We start from the raw sequence: 13843 nt of genomic DNA, 5'->3' as shown, positions 1-13843 counted from the left end.
GCGTCTGACCGTGGACACCGGTGCAGAGCAGCGGCTGGCACCGCTGTCCTGAGTCACAGGAATGTTGTCCTGGGGTGGTGGCCTTGGCAGAGTCTCAGGGTGGTGGGGGTGAGCTGGTGTGAGGTTCCTGCAGGCCGCCAGGACGCTGCTCATGGGGCGGTTTGCAGGCCTGTGAATGAGCCACAGCCCCGGGGGGAGGCTGGAGAAGGGTCAGAGGCCCTTCTCTGAGAGCCACAGGGATCAGGCCTGCTGGAGAAGGCCTCCAGGGAGGAGGAAGACAGGGGTAAGAGCTATGAGCTGTCTCCTGGGAGGCCAGCACTTCCTGCTGGATCTCCATCGCCCAGTCCACTGATTTGATAGAAAGCACAATTCCCGCACCAGCCAGATGGGGAGACTGAGGCCTAGACACGGAGAGACGCTGCCCAGGGCCATGCAGGCCGGTCTGGAGACACCAAGGCCTGCGCCCTCTCTAGATATGAGTGGACAAGCTTAGGGAGCGAGGACCCAAACGCTGCACGGGGCATGTCTGGGGATGCCGTGACATGTCCTCCTGACCCTGGACCTTGGCCGTTCCAGGCTGGGGAGAAATGAGGCCAGCAGGAAAAGCGTGGGAAGGAAACTCAGGCAAAGCTGGCTCTGGTCCTGCGTTTGGTGCTTACGGGGGACTCTGGGTGAGTCACCTCACCTCCCCGTGTCTCTGCTTTTCTCATCTATCCCATGGGGTACGACCTCCGACCTCACAGCGTGGCTTTGAGGAGTGACCGAATAAGAACGAGGGTTTGTGAAGAGCTGCCGGGGTTGCCACCCGGGCAACTGGTCGAAGGGTGGTAAATAGCATACACACGCGCCCTCCCTCCCCACGGCTGAGCCCACAGCAGACATCACCAATCGATCGCCGCACTTCCTCCCCCTGGATAGGAACCTGTCTCAGAGCTCCTCTCAGGCCAGAGTGCTCCAGGCAGCCGCTTCCAACCTAGCAGAGCTTGTAAGTGACATGAAATCTGTCTTCCGTCCTTACACTGTAGGCTGAGAAGCTGCTGTTCCAGAGTCCGGCACCTCCAGAAAAAGCCAGAGCTTGAGTGAAAAATGCAGCAGGAAATCAGGACGGGGGTGGGAGAGGCGATCCAGCTGGTGTAAAGGGCTCTTAGTACCAAATGGGCCGTGGGCAGTGTGTGCAGCACGTAAGAGCCCCTGGCAGTGGGCAGGGTGTGGAGAGCACAGTCACAGGGAGCGGACACCGGGAGAGGGGCCCCTCTGGGCTGAGCCACTGCCTTGGATCAGGGAACTGCCTCTGCATCTCATTCCACGGGCTTGAAGTCTCTGTGGGGTCTCCACTGTACATTGAGGGAAACTGAGGCTGGGAGAGGCTCCAGTCAAAAGTATATGAAGCTGATATGGGCACCCAAGTTTGCCAGTTGCAAAAGCCCGCCTTCTGTGTGCCGCCGTTCGGAACGTACGGCCTGTTTCCTTGGGCCACTGGCCACAGTACGGCCGTGCCTGGGGGAGACCTGTTCTGGCCTTGGCACTCGGGAGCAGGAAGGCTGGGTCCTGCCATGTGCAGCGTCCGAGGTAAGCAGACTGAGGCGGTCTGCCTGAAGTCATTTCTCTGTTTCCAGTCCCCGAGGCGTTTGAGTTTGTGAACCTCAGACCAGGGGACGGAACACTGGGTGAGAATCCCTCTTGGCCACGCTCTTTTATGGTGTAACCCCAGGCAGCGCTGCCCTTTTCTGGGTCTCAGTTTACTCATTTATGACCGAGAGCCTTGGGACAAGTCTGCAATATGCCAGCACTGGACGCCCCCTCCCCACCCCCGCCGGGGGCTAGTTGAAAGGGCTGCGTCCCAGGCCGCTGGGTTAGAACCTGCACTGCCCCAGGGCCCAGGTGATCCACATGCTCACGGAGGGAGGAGAACCATCCAGCTTGCGAGTCCTAGGGTCCCCTGCACAGTCAACAACCGAGCATCCTGAAAATCACACAGTCAGCACCTGAGGCCGGGCCGAAGCCCATGCCTGCAGCTCAGGCTGCTTGTTCCAGCCAAGAAGGCTGAGCTGGGAGGGCCGGGCATGAAGGCCCTTGTCGGGATGGAAGGGAGATCCCTTGCGCAGGCCCACAGTGGCCAGGAGAGCCCAGCCCGCCAGGCAGCCGCATGGAGCTCCCAGTCTGGGGCAGGAGGCCAGGCACAATGACACGCAGAAGGGACAGAAGCTGCCGGAGGCCAGAGGAGGGTGTGGTCAGGGTGGGCCTGGGGCTGGAGGCTAAGCATTTCTCTCCACTGGGGTGCCGGTGAACCCAAGACCTGGTAGGGGGTATCTCAGGCCCCGTCGTGGAGCAGCGGGGGCCACAATTAAATTTAAGGGCTCATCCATTCCCCCCCCCCCAAAAGCACCAGCATTTTCCATCCCTTTTATGGATTTCTGAGGAATGATAAAATGCAGCTGTTTCGGCTCCTGAGCCAATGAAATAATGAAAGGTGGCCCGAGTCCCCTCCAGGGAAATCAGCCGCTTATTTATTCCTTTTGACTCGAAGACTTGTATCCATGTTTCATAATGAACCTGCCTCTCCGTCGCCCCGGCCCTCACCTCAAGCCACTTGCCAGTGACTTCTTTGTAGATCTCTAAACACCTTCTGGCGATGTGATCTCGGTTGATATTTTGCTTCATTTTCCTCCTCTGAAAAAAATACGGGTTCCCTAACGCCTGTGCCGTGCAGGGCCCTTGGCACCGTTAGATGAGAAATTGTAGCCCCTGGCCTAGAAGAATGCCTGGCATACAGTCGGTGCTCAACGATGCCACTTGCCTGCCCATTTGCTGCCTTGTAGATCTCCTGGAGGGTGCGGGATTCACATAAAGCAAGCTGCCTGCTGCTGTTCTCGTTCTAGCTACTCCCTTAACCACGAAAACAGCCTCGGCCTTTGTAGGCACGGATTGCCCCGATCCACGCGGTGGAGAGCCTCGCCGTAGCCTTGAGACAGGAAGGGCCAGCCTTTGCAATTCCAGCACACGGCTGACGCCCAGAGAGCCGGAAGGCCTCCCCAGGCCCACTCTGCAAGAGCAGATGTAGCGCAAGGACCAGGAAATAGGACTTTGCCGCCACCCCACTCACGTCCCGGGCAGAGCCTGGCTTCGGAACGCTTGCTCCGTTTCTTGCTCCGTTTCTGCCTCCTGAGCTGGCTGGACATCTTCGTTTCACCAGGGTCTACCCTTCAGTGTCAGAAAGTGACGAAGCCTTGAGCCCTCAGGAAGGCAGGAGGCACCTTTCCTTCTTCCTCCGTATTTCCTGACAGCCTGGCCGCCCACCCCGGGCCCCCTCGTAAGCCAGCGTGCACGGGGCGTGATGGGCTTTCTGTGTCCGCAGGTGTTTCAGCTTACCCAGAGACGATGTGGGGGGCCCGCTGCCAGGTGTGCTAGGGGACCTCTAACCCAGACAATCGTGGGGGCTCTGTTATTTGTCATCATCAACCGCTCAGGTCGACGGGCTATTGTTGAGTTTCTAGAACTACAGCTGCCATGAAGTGAGCCGGATTACATTCCTTCACCCGATATGCCCAAGTCCTGACACACCCAGTACCCGGGAAGGTGAACTGTTTCTTCATTTGGCAATCAGGCCTTTGCTGATGTAATTAAGGATCGGGACGAGAGAGGGTTCTGGATTGCGGGTGGGCCTCACAAGGAGACGGAGATCTGAGACACAGATACACACAGGGGAAAGCCGTGTGAAGGCAGAAGGGAGGACTGGAGGGATGTGTCTACGGGCCAGGGAACGCCAAGCATTGCCAGCAACCGCCAGAGGCCGGAAGAGGCCAGGAGGGATCCTCCCTGGGGCCTCGAGAGGGAGCAAGGCGGCACCAACACCCTGATGTCAGACGTCTGGCCTTCGGGACTGTTCTAAGCCACCCAACTTGTGGCATGTGTTACAACATCCCTAGAAAACGAATACACCACATAAAGAATGAAACGTTTAGAATGGGCTGTCCGTGTGCTTGAGATGTTTCCAGGACGGGTGACGAGGCCTCCAGCGGTCGGAAGCCCCTGAGGGGCTGTATGATGGCGGCTCTGGGGCCGAGAGGCCAGCAGGCAGCCATGGGCGACACTGCGGGGGGTGGCCTGTGCTTGGCTTCAAAGGCTGCTGAGCATCGGCGGGGTCCGGGGCACCCGGGCCGGTGTCGGGGTCTTCGCGTGCTGTGCCTGTGTGGGGTGTGCGACGCGTCAGAGCAGACGGCAGAGAGAGAAGCTGGCAGGGAATCATGGGAAATCGAGTCCCCCAGCTTCCTTACTGACCTTAAGGGGCTTGGGGGCCCTCTGCTCATCCAGGGCAGGTATTGTGGAGATCCCTGTGTTTCAGGCAGTGGTGGGAAATATAGCCAAACCATGCCCTGTCTCTTGCCGTCTACAGGGAGACAGGAGTCCAGGAGGTGGACAACCCCAGCCTGAGGGGCGAGGGTCACAGAAGCTCGTAGGAAAAAATACAAGGGGATGGGAGCAAGGAGCCTTCTCCCTGCCTGGGGAGTCCAGGGAGGCTTCCGGGCAGAAGGGGTGAGTGAGTGGCTCCAAGAAGTTCCTAAGGAGGAGTCCTTTGAGTAGGGAAGGCACGACATGCTCCCCAAAGCGTGATGTGGCCACATCAGACTGGAGGGTGGGGGACCAGGACAGAGCACCGAGCGGGAAGAGGCGAGGGCATGGTGGGGAGCAGGGGAGAGGGGACTCGGCTGGAGGATGAAACAATGCTTTGTGACCAAATGGGAGGAAGGGAGAGGGCAGGGGGGTGGGATGTGACTCAGGCTACTGAGCCAGAGGACTCATGGGCAGCGTGAGGGAACTGCTTCTCTGTGGTGGGGCTGAAGGCAGGGTTTGGCCTGCAAGGGCCCTTCCCTGACTGGGCAGAGGAACAGATACACCCCCCCGCCCCCCGCAACACACACATGAACTGTCTCCCGACTCTGTCTCCCCTACCCCTTACTCTTTCTTCTTTGTCTGTAGTCTGTTTCCTACTAATAGGGAGGGCACGACCCAGCCCTAGCCCTAGGGCGGAGAAGGAGGGACAGGAGCCCAGTGAGAGCCACACCTCTGCAAAGGCAAAGGGCAGAGATGGATGGCTATATAGGCAAGTGACAAGGACACACAGACAGCAGGGACTCACCCACTGACGTACCACGAATCGGAGAGACACAGAGACTCCAGTCACACCATGATGTAGACCCAGAAAGATACTCAGGTACACACACACACACACACACACACACACACAAAGGCACACAGATGCCTAGCCAGATCGACACAGGCAGAGCCACGGAGACAAAGAGGCTTTGAGCGAGGCCAGCCCGCCTCCAGAACCCAGACATCCCAGCTTTGCAGTCCCCCTAGGAACCCTCTGAACCGCCAGGAGAAATTCCTGGGATATTAGCTAAATTTCAGACACAAACATTCCGGTCTCCCTCTCCAGATGTAATGCTCCTGAAAGCCTGCACAGCCCTCCCTCGGCTCGCCCCCACGGCCCCCGCTCCCTGACTCAGAGGAATGCTGCCTGTCGGCTCAAGGAAGGGGGTAGTTCAGGAGAGGTGGAAGGTCCACACCAGACAGGGAGCAGAAGGCCACACTGGTGGCGCTGTCTGTATACTGCGGTGGGGGGGAGGGGGAGATCGTGACAGATGAGGTGGTCAGGCAGAGCCTAGGGGCTCCCTTGTGGCAGGGTGGGGCTCCGCCCAAAACTGGGGCTGACCAGGCCCCAGAGAGGTATGGAGAAGTCTCTAGACTGAAGTCAGAACTCTGACTTAGAGCTCAGCTCTACACCAGAAGGCTTGGCTCATCATGGGGGCGCCTTGCAAAGGTTTGGGTCTTGCTCATCTCCCCACAGACGCACTGGCCACTTCTCTGCTCCAGGAACACGCCAGGTCCTTCCCACCTCAGGGCCTTTGCACGCACTGGTCCCTTCACCTGGAGCTCTTCCTGTGACTCAGCCTCCATCTCGGCATAAATGCCACTTTCTCAGAGAGTCGTCCCCCTTACCGACGTAAGCCTCTTCTTACTTCCGTTTCAAACACCTGGTTCTTCTCCTTCATGGCCCTGATCTCAGTTTGTAGCTGTTGCTTTACCTGAATGGCTTCTATTCAAGCCTTCCCCTGGGCTAGATCGGAAGCCTCTCGAGGATGGACCTCATGTCTGTCAGAGCTTAATACAGAGCACGTGCTCAGCAAATACAGGTCCTGTCTCCCGGGCCAACCACGCCATTTGAAAGCCTTCAGCCTCAGTCTCCGTATCTACAAAATGGGTTGGAGCTGCATTTCTCTCACAAGATTCCTGTGGGAAGAAAACGAGACGATGAATGCAAAAGCGCTTTGGCAAACGCCCCCTTGCCTCGAGTAAGGGCTGCATGGCCTTCCTTCTTACCCCCCCCCCCCCCCACCGCGACCCAGATCTAGACACAGACAGGCTCTGTAAACACGTATCGAGAAGTGCTTGCCTGCCTACGAAGTATGCTTTCAGAAGTGCTGTGAAGCATCCTAACTCTTTGCTGATGCCTGGAATCCACGGTTCTTATCACAGATCCGTGTCAACTCAGAACCCGTGAGAATCATCCATCACTCACCATCAAAGTAGAGAGGTGGCCAGGCAGCCCTTTCCCGGAGACACAAACAGCCTGGGAATCTGGGTGCTCTGCATCCAAATCAGCCTCACCACCGTGCGCCCCAGCAACTGGGACACCAGGGGCACAGCAGGGCACCAGCTTTGCGGGACATCCCAGGACAAGCCAGATTTCCCACTCTCTACCTACCAAGCCACTCCATCTGGTTCTTCCGTCCTGGTTTCCCGCAAGGATGGCAGCCAACAGCTTTGCCTCCTGCGAGGTGGCTGACCGTGGACAAGTCGTATGACATCTCTGAGCTCCAGCTGTCCCGTGTCCCCTCCCCCCCCGCAACCCCAACCGGCTTAGGGTTTCGCCGTGAAAAAAAAAAGTGGCTCAGCATATGCACAGGTCCCCGACGGTGCTCCTGGCACACAGTAGTCACTCAGGAACTTGCAACTGCAAGTTGCAAATGACGATGATGATGTTGGTGTTGGCGGTGAAGTCAGAGTCCCCAGATGAGGACGGCACGTGACTCTGTTGCCCTCAGCGGAAGCTGCTGGGTCTGAGATATGGGTCTGCCTGCCTCCCACCCAGACAATGCCTGCTTTGCAAGAGGCAGCTCGTTATGCCGGAGATATATGTCCTGTCGTAAAGTGTTTAATATTTTAGCTCCTAATTGCGTTACCAGAGACAGACAGCCGTTTATCCTCATCACTCTCCCATCGCGATCTTCGGCAGGACCCGCTGGGCCTCTCCAGGTGTTTCCTTGCCCCCTCTTCTGAGAATCTGGGGCGGCTCTATGGGCACCCGCAGGCTATTCAGTGTGGTCAGCGGTGAGTGGTGCCAGCAGGAGGGGCCTGGCTCGGCACCGTGGGGGGTTCAAGATGACCCTCCCCTCCTCCTCTCCGCCTGCAGCCCTCCTGTTTGTGAAGCACCGTGCCAGCCGTCCTCACCTTCTCACAGCAGTCCTGCAAGACAAGAACTGTTATCGTTGATCCCAAGATACAGAGGAGGAAACCGAGGCGAGGAGAGGTCGTGAATGTCATTCATTCATTCATTCGTTCATTCATTCCCTCGGCCATCCTTTTTTGGTAGGAGCAGCACAGGGAAGGTTCCAGGGACATTGGAATGAACAACACAGCCCCACTCCCAGGGACCCACAGCCTTTTCTCAATGGAAAGCGGCAAAACCTCAATAATACAGCTGCCCTTGGCAAGTCTCTGCACCCCCTCCCCCAGGTAGTGCTTACAGCCAACAAAGCTCTCGTTCTAAAACAGACCCGAACCCTAGGTCCAGAGCCCTTAGATGAAGTACTCTCAGTTTAAGGCCCCAGAAGCTTTCTGTTCAGACTCTTGTCTGACCCAGCCCCCACCCCTATCCCTCACCACGCGCGGCCCCGTGGAACCTCATGCTTACCACTGGCCCCAGACACATGTGACAGCCCCGCTCACTGTCCACCTGGTGGCCGTTCCTCCCCCTTCCAGCGGCCCGTCTTCCCTGCTCCTGGAGCCCTGATGCTGGCATGTAAACTGATCACGGGAATCCTAATCCCCTTCCCCAGACACTTCCCCGGTCTCCCTCACAACCGGGGTGACCAGTCCATGACAAAGTGGGTGAGAACAGGGGATTGTTCCGGACTGAATGTTTGCTCCCCGCTCATTCATATGTTGAATCCTAACCTCCAAGGTGATGGAGTTAGGAGGTAGGGCCTCTGGGGGATGATTAGGTCACGAGGGCTCGCCTGGGGATGGAATCACGGCCCTTATACAAGAGACCCCAGAGAGCTCTCCCTCCCTCTGTCTGCCACGTGAGACTACGAGAAGCTGACAGCCTCCAGCTGCCTCCCGCCGGAACCCAATCTTGCTGGCACCCTGTCCTCAGACTTCCATCCCCCAGAGCTGTGAGAAATGGATGCCCACAGTCCTCGGCCACACCGTCACTGATACTTTGTGAGAGCAGCCCGGACAGACGAAGCTTGGAGTGCCTGCAGGGGAGCTTCGGGACAGAAAGTAAGTAGAAGGGGGATTCTCTGGAGTCTGGCCGTCCCCTTCCTCCTGCCTTGAGCATCTTTGTGGGCAGGTGAGGTATCTGGCAGGGTAGCAGCCACGTTTGGATCATGTGAGAGAACACGTGAAGGGCAAAAAGCCTGGACACGGAGAAAGGCTGGGAAATGTGGGTCAGGCCTGGGTCCCTGCCAAGGGCACGGCTGGGGCTCTGTATGACGACCCTGGGGCCGTGCTCTTCTTGGGAAGAGACGACACCCCTGCCCACTGATACCACTACCCTCTGGGACCTGCTTGCTCCTACTGGAGGTGTTCTGACAGACCTCTTCTGAGCTGGCCTCTTCCAACCCCCTGCCTGGATCGCCCATTCCCTTTGCTTTTGTTTTGACCACGGTTTCTTTCCTTTCTTTCTTTTTTCGCTTTCAATTTAGAGACAGAGTGGGTGAGAGTGGGTGAGAGGGGCAGAGAAAGAGAGAGAGGGAATCTCAAGCAGGCTCCATGCTCATTGCACAGCCTGGCACAGGGCTCGATTCCCACCGCCCTGGGATCGTGACCTGAGTCAAGATCAAGAGTTGGACGCTCAACCAGCTGAGCCAACCGGGTGCCCCCTGCTTCTCATTTGTTAAGACCTGACTCAAGAACCTCTTTCTGAGTTTTCCTCACCTCCCCCTGCCGGCGCTGACCACAGGGCTGAGTGCCCACTCCTCCGGGCACCCACCGCACATGGTTCATACCCCTTTCACGCTGCCTTCACACACTGATTTAGGACCATTTCTTTTCCTCATCGGTCTGTGGACACCGTGGGAGGTCCCAGCCCAAGAAGGTATTCAGTCAAAGCTTAAGTGACGACGACCTGCTACAGGGTCCTGTGTCACTGAATTCTCCCAGAGACCTTGGGGACCTACATTGATGCTCACCTCCATTTGCAGGTGAGGAAACTGAGGGCAGAGAGGGGCAGAGATACCTCGGAGTGAGCTCTGGGCATGCTAGAGGGAAGCCGTTGTCCACAGCGTCTATGGGTCTCCCCCGCCGGCCGCCCCGCCTGGACCACGGCCCCCGTGAGCCATCTTCCTGCCGCGGCGGGCACCGCCTGCATCACAGGGCGGTGGGTGGCACAGCCAGGTGCCGGGCCCCGGGGCGGAGAACAGACCTCACTTGTCCTGGCATAGCCGCCGGGGAAGGGTTCAGGGGCCATTCTCTGTAGGCAGCTGGGGCTGGGGCCCATCAAAAAATAAGACCCGAGCCGGGCCTGCCGGGGGATGAAGTCATGTGGAAAAACACTCAAGTCAGAACAAAACTGTCTTTCTGCAAATGACTTCATCACGTCGCCAGAAGGCTCGGATCACTCCACCTCTCACCTCTTCCAGCCCGCCCACGGGAGCGGGGAAGACCAGTTCCTCGGGTCCTGTTACATCACTTAGCGAAAGTAAATGCTGCAGAGACTCACCCAGGAGGTGCTGGGGAGCTGACGCGTCCGTCTTCCTCCACAGCCGGGGCTTCCTCTGACCCGGCAGGCTGGGAAGGCTTTGCGGGCAGGCCAGAGCCTCTCTGCCTCTGTGCTCCCCGTGCTCAGCTCAGAGCCCAGCAAACATAACACAACGTAACACCCACTTCCTGCATGCATGTGTCCCCGCATTCTACAAATACTAACCCAACAGCTCTTCTCCCTCTGCAGGCATCGTGCTGGCACTGGGATTGTGCTTGCAGAAAGAGGAAAGGAGGCGGGAAGGAAGGAAGGAGAGGAGGAGGGAAGGAGCGAGCTCCGCACAGGAGCGATAGAGCCCAACGGAGCAGGACAGTCCCTGAGAGAGGTGTAAAACGGGCTGGGTACTGTTTCTCATTCCAGCAACGCATTTCTGTTCAGCGGGGTTTTCTCGGGCACAGTCCCCATTCCTGGAAGCTTGGTGGCACCTGGGGATCTAGGCAAGCCATTCCGGCACAGGGGTGCTGGTAATCTCGCACAGGACGTGGATGATGTCAGCGACTCGAGTTATGTGCCGTAACGGACAAGGTGATGTGGGGCACGCTGGAGAAAGTGTGGGGGAGGGGGGCTGGCCAAGGAGGAGCTCTTTGGAGGATGAACACACCAGGCTGTTGAGAAGGGGTGGAAGGACAGCCGATTCTCCATGTTGGAGCACAGGTGCACAAAGTACGTGACAATAGGTGGTGCTGGTGAGGCAGGCTGGGAGCCAGGCTACGGGTGGAGTGGGTTTCCCTGGGAAGGGAACGAGGGGCCATCGAAGGGCTGGAGAGTAGAGGATTCAGTTTATGTGTGCATTTCAGAAATGCCGCTCTGGACTGGAGGCAGGAGGGGTGTGCCAGAGAGAGCTACCAGGAGGCCCCTGGAGTGCCTCCGGGTGGTCCCACGGGGGACACCAGCTGGAGGAGAGAGGTGGCAACAGGTTTGGGAAGAGGGAGCAAGAGAGATAGAGATGCCCACTGTTCAAGGGTCTTGGAGACCACCCGGATAAGGGAAAAGTGGAGGCTACCAATGTTCTGGTCTGTTAGGCTATCAGTTAAAATCTGCGTTCTAGGGGCATCTGGGCGACTCAATCGGTTAAGCGTCTGATTCTTGATTTCAGCTCAGGTCACAATCTCACAGTTCATGAGTTTGGGCCCCACATTGGGTTCTCTGCTGACAGTGCAGAGCCTGCTTGGGATTCTCTGTCTCCCCCTCTCCCTCTCTCCAATAAATAAATAAACATTAAAAAAAATTTTTTTTCATTCTAATGTTATGGCAGAGAAACTCAAAACAACAGCTAGGCAGTCCCAGGCTGGTGTGCTGGCTTCACAATTGTCAGAGATCCAGTCTCCTTCCATCTTGTTGCTTGGCCATCTTCAGGCCCCAGCCTTGATCACGTGGCCAAGAATTGCTGCTCTGAATCCCGCAATCACAACTGCGTCCAGTGGTATGGGGGAAACAAGGAAGTGAGGTGCACTCACTCTTTCCAGAGATAGGACTCAGAAATCTGCTCACATTCCATCGGCTGAACTTAGAGGCAAGACCATACACGGCTGTAAGGGACACTGAAAGTTGCTGGCTGCCACGTGCTCCCCTCAAAAACCCTTCCTTTGTTGGGGTGCTCCTGGGTGGCTTAATTGGTTAAGCGATCGACTTTGGCTCGGGTCATGATCTCACGGTTCGTGAGTTCGGGACCCGCGTCGGGCTCTGTGCTGACAGCTCAGAGCCCGGAGCCTGCTTCGGATTCTGTGTCTCCCTCTCTCTCTGCCCCTCCCCTGCTCACGCTCTGTCTCTCTCTGTCTCTCAAAAATAAATAAACACTGAAAAAACGAAAACAAAACAAAACAAAACAAAACAAACCCTCCTTTGCGGAAGAAGGAGACTATGTATCCATGAAGGGACAATGGATAATGTTGTGTATGCCCTTTGACTCTCTGAGTTTGATATTTCATATTTGCCAAATCCATTCTGTGAAGAGTCCCACTTATTCCTAACCAAATAGATGTTAAATATGATCAACTCTCTGCCAACGGCGTGCTGTGTTTTCCTGGACAAGTCGAGTCCTCTTACTTGGCTCTGGTCTCTCCAACCATTGAAGGAGATACTGGAAAATATTCCTCACAGGAACCCGATAGGGCTAGCCGAGTGGGCTTTAGTGGTCTCCGAATCCTGTATATTTTCATGCTTGATTTGGGGCACACGTTTTTCTTGGGAGAGCATCTATGGCTTTCAACAGATTGATGAAGGGGGTTGTGACCCTAAAAAGTTGAGAAACAGACTCAAAGAACTACCGAGGGCCCTCCACACCCGTATCGTCTGGCTCCTTTGTACTCACCTTGCAGTGGACACTTGGAAAGGAGTCCAGGGAAAAGCAAAAGGCAATTGAGGGACTCCGGGGAGGTTGGAGAGCGGGCTCCAGCCCCATCCGGGCAGTGCGGGCATAGGTGTGGGTGTGGTCCACCACCCCCAGGGCTTCCCCTCCAGTCCTTGTCCTGGCTGCGCTGGGATTTGGCTGGGTGCGCCTGGCACACGCCGCCTAACGCCTCCCACGCGGTCCCCAAAGCTCCCAGCCAGGAGCCAGTTAGGATTTCAGAGGCACAAGTGAGCTGCTGTGTTTGGCCTGCCAGGTGAAAAGAACAGAGCCCGCATTAACGAGACGTTCCTCTCCTGGTATCGCCTTTCCCTTCTCAGGCGGTGTCTCGGACCGGCAGCAGACCTGTCTCTCCGGAGCCAGGGATTTGATATTGTCGTGAATGGAGGTTTTCATCCCCCACCAGGCGTCTGCCCTCCATGGCGCCTGCCGCTGGTGCCAGGCTTGGCATGTGAGCCCCAGCCGCGGCAGCCGTGGGTGGACGGGAGGAACTGGGCTCTGAGGGTCCCCACCCACTCAGGCCTGGGGCAGGGCGAAGAGGCATCCGCCCCACCCCACCCCCACCCCCAGGGGAAGGAGCGAGGAGATGGGCGCGGTCCCGGCTGGGCGCGATGGGCCCCGACGTACTGCCCGGACGGTGGGAATCTCTCGACAGCCTTCTGCTGAGCCAGACTCGTAACAGCAGAACCACCATCCATAGTCGGGATGGTACAGAATAAGGTCAGAAAGAAGGATTTTATCACAGGGGAAAGGGAGAAGGGAGAGGCATCGTGGCACCAAAAACACTTAGAGCAGGGAGGGATGGGCACCTCGGAACACGCGAAGGCGGGGAAGGGGAGGGGGCGGACGGTGGAGGGGCCGCCCCTGGGCACCACCAGGGAGATGGCTCGGGAAGAAACGAACTGGGGGGGAAGCTCAGGCCCGGGCTGCAGGGGAAGCCCCAGCTTGGGGTTCTGACAGCTGGAACGTGGCAGCTTCACCACAGGAGAGCTGGACCGGTAGGAGAGGTCAGGGCCGGGTGACAGGGTGTGCTCCTGCGGTGGCCGGGGAGCTGGAGACGGGCCTGACGTCCTGATGGAGCCGGTCTGCCCTGCTCGTCTGTCTGCAGGCCCTCGGGCCTCTTCACTCAATGCAGGTGGGGGACTTCGTGGCCGCAGCCTTTGACTGTAGGTGTGGGACCAAGGAAGGTGGCCAAAGGAAAACAAAGGGCAAGGAGGAAGGGCTATGCTTTCAAGAATTGCACACAGAGGCCTGCCCCTGGCTGCAAAGCCCCCGCCTGTCTGTCTGTTCTCTGGTCGAGGCCCGGGAAGTCAGGGCAAGTCTTAGAGACACCGCTGCACTGGGGACAGCTCAACAGCACGGTGGCTTGTCAAGCATCCATGCGGTGCTGGGTCCTGGAACGGGTGTGGTGGAGACAGAGACAGGACAGAATGAAACAACCCTCC

The 13843-nt window shown here is 57.6% G+C and overlaps 1 long non-coding RNA gene across 1 annotated transcript; it reads right to left on the bottom strand.

Annotated features, from left to right (window-relative positions):
* Positions 1 to 2485: 2485 nt before the first annotated feature.
* On the bottom strand, positions 2486 to 10260 carry LOC121036846 (uncharacterized). Its single transcript, XR_005793507.1, has 4 exons — positions 10013 to 10260; positions 7248 to 7530; positions 5138 to 6294; positions 2486 to 4185 (listed from the first exon to the last, which is right to left on the bottom strand). It is a non-coding gene; the product is annotated as an uncharacterized LOC121036846 (long non-coding RNA).
* Positions 10261 to 13843: the final 3583 nt, after the last annotated feature.

The sequence above is a fragment of the Herpailurus yagouaroundi genome, unplaced genomic scaffold (genome assembly GCF_014898765.1).
Source record: "Herpailurus yagouaroundi ecotype Mexico unplaced genomic scaffold, PumYag 163, whole genome shotgun sequence".
Lineage (NCBI taxonomy): Eukaryota > Metazoa > Chordata > Mammalia > Carnivora > Felidae > Herpailurus > Herpailurus yagouaroundi.
Note: the sequence above shows the minus strand (reverse complement) of the source record. Positions and strands in the feature narration are given on the sequence as shown.